Source organism: Podarcis tiliguerta (assembly GCF_965153285.1).
Source record: "Podarcis tiliguerta genome assembly, chromosome: 9".
NCBI lineage: Eukaryota > Metazoa > Chordata > Lepidosauria > Squamata > Lacertidae > Podarcis > Podarcis tiliguerta.
In genome coordinates, this window is record NC_139542.1 from 41,606,805 (window position 1) to 41,616,586 (window position 9,782).

General features: G+C 41.2%; 1 long non-coding RNA gene across 1 annotated transcript; it reads right to left on the reverse strand.

Moving 5' to 3' along the window:
- Window positions 1-5,605: 5,605 nt before the first annotated feature.
- LOC310685434 lies at window positions 5,606-7,617 on the reverse strand. The gene is made up of 3 exons (XR_014515251.1): window positions 7,377-7,617; window positions 6,100-6,315; window positions 5,606-5,974 (listed from the first exon to the last, which is right to left on the reverse strand). It is a non-coding gene; the product is annotated as an uncharacterized lncRNA (long non-coding RNA).
- Between the last annotated feature and the right edge of the window lie 2,165 nt (window positions 7,618-9,782).

Sequence of the window (9,782 nt, forward strand, 5' to 3'; positions counted from 1 at the left end):
GGCATTTGCATATAAATCACATTTTAGTAAGATATCCCTTGTAATAGACAGACTGTTCTTTCAATAGTGAGTTCTTACATAGCGAGTAAGACTAGAAAGATCCCCCATGACTGGGAAGGAGATTTCATTGTGAAGTAGAGAGTTTCCCACCACAGCTGGCACCTCTCCAACTTTTTTTTTTAAAAAAAGCATCAGATTTGTCATTTTAAAACAGATGATAGGATAACTTGTAGTTTTATTTACACTATTTAGGAAAAAAATGCCAAAAAGAATAGTTTACCCAGGAAATAGTACATTAATCACATTTTAGAGCTCTCCTGAAATCTAGAGACCTCCACTTATTCAGACTTAGGCCACAATCCTAACTGTGTGTACTCAGAAGCAAATCCTACTGAATTCAGTCGGGTTTACTCTCAGTTAAGCTAACTTTCAATTGTACATATTCGTCTTAAAGGGATTAATTTGGAAGTATATGCCATTAATTTCTTTATAATTTATTTCTTAGTATATCTAGAGGCTAACAGGCCATGCAAAACAAAAAACAAAAAAACCAACTACTGCACTTCAGCAGTTCCTAGGATTCTGCATAAGGATGTAAGAAGCCCTATAGAAAATATTCAGTAATCACATCAAAATTCTCTAAACCAGAGTAGACCAACAGGGTGTCCACCTGATGCAGCTGCACTCCAACTGCTATCAATTCCATCATGGTCAATGTTCAGGGGTGATGGAAGTTGTCATCTATCAAGACATGGAGGGCACCACTTTGGCTGCCCCAGATTTAGACTTGGGTGGGGGAGAAATTTGATTTAATTTGCAATTGAAGGTGAATCCACCTAATTCAGTTTTTCTGAAACAATACATGAACCAAAGCACAATCATACTTTGACATCTGCACTTCTCTGAATTTTGCAGTGAAGTTCTCCAGTCAAGCAAATTGAATGAAAAAAAATGCATACCTCAGGGTAAAGTGTGCATATATATGTTTCTTGAATTGCATTGAAACATTGGTGTAATAGGAGAAATTTGCACTAAGATACTGATGAATTTTCAAGAGAACTTTAAAAAGCACTTCAAACTGATTTGGAAATGTGGAGAACTGCACTTTAGACTGGGAAAATGAGAAATCGAGAGAATCCAAAACTGGAAGATTTAACGACACCTACTTTAGACTATATAATGTATGTACTTGAGAAGGACACTCCAGATTTGATGGCAACCTAGACATGACCATGCACATTGCTGAGTAGCATCTCTGATTTCCATTTCCAATAGTGTTTTGCCTGAGCAGGAGCTTGCCAGGACCCACAAAAATTGTATCCATTTTTCCATTCAGCAAACTTGGATGGCAACTGTTAACTGCCACCACAAGAACCATAGCAGATGTTTTACAGCACACATAGCTGAATCATGAATTTTGCAACTGTATGGTGTTATAGGGAGGACCCCGCTAAACCCAAGAAATTAATAAATGGTAGAATTTTGATTATTTGGGATATGCATGAAAATACTCACTGCAGAACTGTGCTAGACAAGGGAGCCCTGAGCTGGCTTATGTAAACCAACCTGGCCAGCCTAGTGAAGAGCAAATCCATTAACATGACAAAGGGTGCTGATGGCCCATCTAAGACAGGGGTTGCCAAGGTGATGGGGAGGGGGTAAGGTGACAGGGAAAGAGAGTCTTGAACAAGGTGTGCTAGGAGGAGAAAGAAGAAAAAGGAGGAGGAGGAGGAGGAGGAGGAGGAGGAGGAGGAGGAGTGAAAAGAGATCTATCTCAGGCAGGCTGGCGGCTGGCTGAAGGCCGTGCTGCACTGCTATGAGAAACAAGCTTCTCTTGAGATGCCTATGGCCCTGTGGGGGGTGGCTTCCAATTTTTGTAACAGTATGTTAACATTTGAGTTTGGGGAGATTTATTTTTTTCAAGCATGAGGAGAAAATAGAAGGTGAAATCAGTGTGAAGCTCCTAAGAAATAAATAAATTTCATGAAAAATAGCTTTGTGTGTTTGTGTGTGTTGAGGGTGGTTGTATGTGGGTTTGGCCTTATGCATTACTGTAATGCAACACCCATCAGTTTTCCAGTCAGGTAATGTGGACGTCAGCCCAAAAAAGTTTCTCCATACCTAATGGAGAGCACAGACTCTTGACAGAGATTTTTCCGTGCTACAGTCTGTCACCAGAAGCAACTGGTGGTGAGCAAAATCTCTCCACTCAATGAGAGTCATCCACACATAGGGCAGCTCTTACTCACAGGTTGTTTCCATGGATTGGTATGTGGTCCCTGAAAGACTTTAGATAGGCACTCACACAAAATATACTTTAAAAGGCGTCTAATTCATTCGTCTTAGCTGCCCTTTCTTTCCAAGTGCAATTCAAAAGCTGTAGCTTCTCAAGTGTACATTTTGCCTCCTACTGTAAAAGGTGTGCCCCTTAATCAAAACTTTAAAAAGAGCAATGTGAATACTGAGGGGGAAAAGTGCCACAAGAAACCTTTTGAAATTATGTATTCCATCTGGGAAATTGAAATATATTCTTTAGTTGCTGCCTCCCTTTCACAAAATAAAAAAAGAGAAAGACTATCAATATTCTGTGGAGGAGATTGAGTGAACATTTCCACCACGGAAACCTAAATAGTTTCAATAGAATATATTTCAATGCAGGCTATTCAGAGTCTTTCAAGGGAAGAAGCACAATAAAAAGAAACCCAGATCTCTTTCTTTTCTGATTCTTGGCTGGAGGCAAGTGGTTTCTGAAAGAGAATTTTTAGCATTTGAAGGAAAGAGCTTCCTGCATTTTGTGCACAAATGATCATTGGGCAGTGACAACATAGCCATATCCAAGGCTACCAAAAATAATGGACAGAGTTTGTGTCTGTGTGTGGGAGTGGGGTGTTAGAAGGAGTCAACTGATTTACAAAATGTGCAGTAATAACAGACCTCACTTTAAAACAGAGAGAGGGAAATATGGTGTAACAGCATGTAAGGAATCTGCCTCAAATACATTGCTCCTTTTCAGCATGAGGAATGTGTATCAAATACATTGCTGCTTTTAAGTGTGAAAATATTGTTGGTGCCTCTGGAAACTCACTCAGATCTGAAAATCTCTTTATAGTTCAGTTGTCAACCCTTCTAAACTCACATTGAAGGAGGAAATTTATTTTGTAAAACCTTCCAAAATTTCTCTTGAGGCAAACTCCATTGGCTACAAAGATGCCTCTGAATAATGAAAAAAACATTAATATTGGTAAATAGATGAAAGTATATCCCCTCATCTGAAGATGTTAAAGGACTTGCTCCGAGTGGTACTAGAGACAACAGGTACATGGGGTTTTGAAAGCTTCACAGAGACTCACATTCAAACAAATGAAAATTTGGTAGCATTCATAATGAGTGAGCTAAAGAGTTCAGGTTGTAGAAAGCATTTGAAAGCTTGGGACATTATACATGTAGACTGAGTTTCATCCGAATTATTTCTACTCAATCCCAATTATTTCTGATACTGTCATTATCATGAGATAATGTCAAGAATAGTTTTCCTTTCAGTAAGGAACATAAGATTGTCTTCCATTTATAGGACCTCCTCTCCCGGTATGTCACGCAGAGAACCTTAAGGTCTATGAATAATCATAGTTTAGAGGTCCCGGGCCCTGAGGAAGTCAGATTATCCTCCACCAGGGCCAGGGCCTTCTCAGTGATGGCTCCGACCTGGTGGAATGCTCTGTCCCATGAGACCAGGGCCCTGCAGGATTTAACCTCCTTCCGCAGGGCCTGTAAGACAGAGCTATTCCGCCTTGCTTTCAATCTGAATTTAGCCTTTTTTATTCCCCTTCCTTCCCTCCCCTTTTTTGAGGATTACCAGCTCTGGGATCCCACAGCTAATTCTCCCCTGGCCTCCTTGCTGGCCCAAATAGGACTAATTTAGCCAGCTAGCCCTGGTGATCATCTAATGTTTATTGGATGGATTTTCCCTAAATTGTTTTTAGAACTTTGAATTTATTGTTATTCATGCTTTTATACTATACTTTATGCTGTTTTTTGTTGTATCAAAATTAAGTGTTTTAAATTTGTTGTTAGCTGCCCTGAGCCCTGTTTTCTGAACTGGGAAGGGTGGGGTATAAATAAAAAATTATTATTATTATTATTATTATTATTATTATTATTATTATTAGGAGAGAAGTCTAATGATACTGTGCCTTCCTTTCTGAAAAGCCAACTTCTGGACCATTTCTCCAGCAGTTGCTTTTATGGGCAGGAAAGACTTATGGTAAGCAAAAAAGTCGCAACTACTACTGGGACACAGAAGAGCACAGCAGTTCTTCGTCCACTCCTTTCCTCGTAGCTCCAGTGACACCTTCTGTTTCCACGATGGAGAACCTCAGAGCCAGGGGCCAAATGTGTCCCTCACTCAAGCCTCTGTATCTGGTGCTCAGGATTCTCCTCAATCAGACCCTGCACCACTGACTGGTCTTGCTGCATGCCCTCCTTGTGTGCTTTTGCTAGGCTAGAATGTGTCCTTGAACTATAATCATGCCTCTTGCTTCCCTGGATGGATGGTAGAGATGGGCAAGTGAGCATGTGTAGAACCTGCCCTATTGTACAAAGACAAACTTTACATTCATTGCCCTGTCCACTTTTGCCTCTGGTCTTGCCCATCATTGGCATGTGGCCCTGGAAAGTTGCTCAGAAGGAAATGTGGCCCTCAGGCTGTAAGGCATTATTTCCCCATGTTTGAAATGTAGAGGATGAAAAGAGATGCCAGGCAGGCAATTGCAAGCGGAAGCAGGCCTCACGCTTAACTAGTTCAAAGCAAAGTGTGAGCCAGCTTGCTTCTCCAGCCTTAGAAGCAATTAGATAATTACAGATTTTACCATATTAACTCCATAAGCTGATAGTTCATCTGGAATGATGATAGAGTGGAGGGAGAAAATCCTATCTCCGTCCTTGAGGTTTTCATAAAAGCTGTGGATTTCATTATTCACTTTGCTGCCTGTGCAGTTATGTAGAACATTGTTTCCCACCGCCAAGGTAGTTACAGCCAGCTCGGAGAGCCAGCCGTTTCATGCATTCATTGGGTAAGAGGTGCCTTTCACTCCTTCTGTAAAAATCTCTGGTCTTCAGCTAGTGCTTTTTGAGGCAGATGGAGGAAAAATGGAAATTGGGATTAGGGAGGCCAAAAATAGAGTGTGCTTAGTACCAGAGACTAAAAAGCAGTGTATATGAGCAAGGAGGAGAGGCTATTACGAATGTCAGTCAAACTCTACTTTTAAAACTTGGAGATAGAAGAATAATCAGCGGGACAGATTTGCAGCTTGTCATTACCAATAGCCACCTCTAGCATGATTAATGATGTGAAAGCCCAGCGTGAGATATTCTCTCTGGTGTCCAAAAGTTCTTTTAAAAGTATCTAGGCAGCTTCTGCAAAAACAGATTCCTTACTTGTCAACTGCATTACATCCTCTCTCCATGCTTCTCCTCTGAATGCTGAATATATCTACTTCTCTAACTTCAGAAGCAACCAACTGCTGATTCTGACTACAGTGGAGGGAGGAGAAAAAACCATCACAACCAGCTAAAGGACATAGAATAAACCTAGACTACTTACCTGTTTGCTTTCTCTCTTGGTGCCTTAACATTTCTCCAGAGAACTTGTATGACTAACTGCTTTGACTTACAAAAGAGTCCTTATGCACAAGAGCTGTGATGCATTATGAATAATCTGAATTATGAACACTTTGGCAAGAGAGGCTGCTAGTAACTTGTGATGCTTTCAGCGATCTTCTCATTCAGGTGTTTCCCTGTAGTTCTGAATTATCTCATCTTGTTTCCAAAGTGGAACTGATGCATTAGGAATCCTTCATTGTTCTTTTTCCCCCTTTAAATTTTGTATTGAATGCAGTACATGTGGAATTTGCTGCCTCTTTGAGTTCCTATCATGCATTTGTGAATCTTTCCTCGTCTATTTTGCTCTGATAAAACACTGCAAAAGGAAAAGGAAAAGCAATTGTACATACATGTGACTGCATCAAGATCCTTTTGTGTGTGGTGTTTTACTATTTTTCACGCATGCATGGATGTACCAGTAAAATAACACACAAAACCAACCTTCATGAATGGAAATGCTGTTACAAGGCTTTTGCTGTTAGCTTCCATTTTGTGTTTGGGGCAAACCAAAGATTGCTTTGGCTAAAGCACAGGAACATGGGAATGACCATTCTTTCTTGATGTTACATCCAGTCTTGTAGTTGATTTCTCTATGCTTGGCCTTCTTGTCAGTGAGGTCAGAGTATCCAGGAAGTTGACTGATGGACTACCCGGGAGCTAGGTTGCAATTACGATAATAAGGCAAAATGATTGTTAATCAAAAGGTCACCAAATGATTATTTATGCATCTAAAAGCCCCTGCATTGAGCTCCAGAGACAAACTGTCTCCATAAACCAGAAATTTTACACAAATATAGATGCAGATAGAAATGGCCTACCCATTAGGCATGCGGAAGCAGCTGCCTCAGGTGACAGAATCCCACATTACCCCACCCACTCCTTTCACTAGGGTGTCATGGCAGCGGCTTCCAGAAAGTTCTCATGAGAACTTGCTGGAAGCTCCCACAACTCAACCCCAGTAAGTGAGGCTTCAGCAATGAGGGCAGCTGGGAGGAGTCCAGGTTCCTACATAGAGTGCATTGCAGTAGTCCAAGTGAGAGATAACTAGAGCATGCACCACTCTGGCTAGACAGTCTGCAGGCAGATAGGGTCTCAGCCTGCGTACCAGATGGAGCTGGTAAACAGCTGCCCTGGACACAGAATTGACCTGTGCCTCCATGGACAGCTGTGAGTCCAAAATGACTCCCAGGCTGTGCACCTGGTCCTTCAGGGGCACAGTTACCCCATTCAGGACCATGGAGTCCTCCACACCTGCCCGCCTCCTGTCCCCCCCAAAACAATACTTCTGTCTTGTCAGGATTCAACCTCAATCTGTTAGCTGCCAACCATCCCCAAACCGCCTCCAGACACATAGGACCCTCACCGCCTTCACTGGTTCTGATTTGAAAGAGAGGTAGAGCTGGGTATCATCCGCATACTGATGAACACTAGGCATATGCAAGAAAAACAGCATGAGTCACCAGGACGACACTTGGTATAGTTATTGTTCTTGAAAGATAAATACATTCAGAAAGAGCATTATAAGATAAATCTTCCAGTTGAATCATCCTTGTTTACATGCCCCAATCTACATCTTAGCAGACCCTTCCCTGCCATATTACTGGGTCTTCTCTCCTGTAACCCCTCCCCAATGCCCAGGCACACCTAGCTGGAATTTATCCAATCCCCTTTCATTTCCTCATTTTAACCTCCTCTCATTGGTCATCATGCCGGCTCACCTAAACACACTTTTGGATCTACTACATGCCTATCTAAGCCCAAGTTTTAGCCTTAGTTGCTGTCAAGTCTTCTCCCTCTGTGCAACCTCTCTGTGTATCCCAAGAACACAGAATCACATCTTTATGTCCACGTTGGACTTCAAGCCTAAGGCATAGCAAAGAGTCTATGCTGCTGATCCTGCACTCCAACATATCGAGGCCAAAAACTGGAATGTGCACCTTCCCAGCTGCACTCCCACATGACTCACATGACCTGCGTGAGATCACTGAGCCCTAAAACACATATTTTGGGGCAAAACGCATGAGACTGTGACCTCACGATGGGATGTCTCAATTTAATCAGGGCAGTTGAGGGGTAGGCAATGGGGTTGATCAAGACATAAGCTGCTATTTTTGGAGCATATAATTTGTTTAAGTTATTTATGATCAAGTTGCTCATCTCAACCAAGTCCGAATCATTTCCCATAAATAAAATATTTTTAATGAAAATCAAATCTTGGAAGGGTCTGAGGAAAGGAGAACAGATGGGGCCTGCCTTTTAAGTCCTCGGAGACGACCAGGAAGAGCAAAGTCTTCTGTCTGGTCCACTCATGATCATTTTCAATAAACAGTATTTTAAATGAGGGAGGGAAACCGCAGATGGTGGGCATTTGTACTTCTTGTGTTGTACTATATAATGAGTAATAGTAAAGAGAGAATTCAAAACACAGACATTGTTTAATTTCCGATAACAGCTGGTGATAACATGGGTACACAAACCTTCTGAGGCTTTCAAGTCAAGCTGTTGCTTCTCCATTTCCTCTGAAGGAATGTGTGAGGCTGGTTCAACATATGCCTCAGAATGAAATGGAAATAACAAGACAGAATGTTGAGGTACTTGACAACACAACTTCATCCTGCAGGTGGGAGAAATTGTGATCCTTCCTTTAAAACAAAACAGAAATATTGATAAGTAGAAAACTAGCCAAGCTAGATTTTTAAGTGCGGGGAAGTGTTATGCAGTCAAACTCTTTTTAAAACAACAACTCTTTTTTTAAAAAATGTATCCCCTACATGCAGTTTGAAGTGGTACAGTCCATTTTGCCAATCAGCATTTTATTACCTCACTCTGATGTAAGCATAGACCAGCCTTCAACAACCCGCTGCCCTGCAGATGTCTGGGATTACAATTTCCACAGCTGGGAAGCTGAGGCTGTTGGGGGTTATAAGCCAAAACATCTGGAAGGTACCACATTGGTGATGGCTAGCACAGACAATGCTTCAAACTTTCTCCTTGTGCAGGAATAAAGTAAAATAAAATAAACCCTCAACTATCAATCTGCAAAGCAGCAAATCATAAAGGTAAAATATGATGTTATAAAAAAGTTAGAAATGTTCCTCTCCAAATGCTTCTGGGGACTATTTGCCTAGTAGCATCTATGTTGGAACATTCAAAGCTAGAGGCTAATAATTTCATTTTTAGGAAGTCATAAACAGAAATCCTTTTCGTCAGATGATGAAAAGTAGTGTTGATTGAGAAATGACAAACATGTTATTGTGATATCAGTTGCAGATGCTTTAAGTAATATGATTCCTGTCCGTTCTGATGACAGGCACAGCAGAAGTAAATTTGTCTTCAAGAAAGGGTAAGATATCCAATGGGTATCTGTGGTGAGGTCAAAAAGATAATCTCTGTGTTTTGTCCTGATCATAAAATAATCAGTCATCACCATCATCATTTCATGGCTACAATTTGCCTGGAGTTAGCCTTTTAAATGTGTGTATATTTAGAAAATCAGAATGTAGTCAATATGCTAAGGAATATTTATATAGGACGCTTTGTTTGCACGTTACAATTAAATTAGAGAAACCTAATAGCCTATTTTGATAAAGCTAGGTATTAGAGTAAGCAAATGTAAGAACTCCCCTATGTATTGCATTATGGTCCCCAACCATCTGCAGCATTTGGTGGGGAGGGTTATCAGGCTGGAAGAGACAGAACTTCCATGAGTGGATGCCAGAAATGCCCTTAATATGAGAGGAACTCTTCCCACAGATCCAACTCCATGTTTTGTTGTCAGAAAATGGAACAAAGTTAAAAATGAAAGCTGGGATATGTGCAGATCAGAACTCTACTTCTAATCTTTAACTTGAATATTTCATAACTAGAAGAATGTAGGTATTGATAAATCCAGAAAACATTTTCACTTTTGCAACAGAATTTCTCTTTCCTTTCTTCTCCACTAGCCCTCACACAAACTCCAAAATCTGCCCGGGGGGGGGGGGGAAACCACCTCAAGCAGATTAGGGGGAGGCATGTGGAGGACGTGGGGGGGGGGGGGCTGCAGAGGGAACCTCAGCCCATTCCACAAACAGTTTCTGTTTCATTGGAGGGACTTTTGATTTCACCCATAATATCACCAAGAT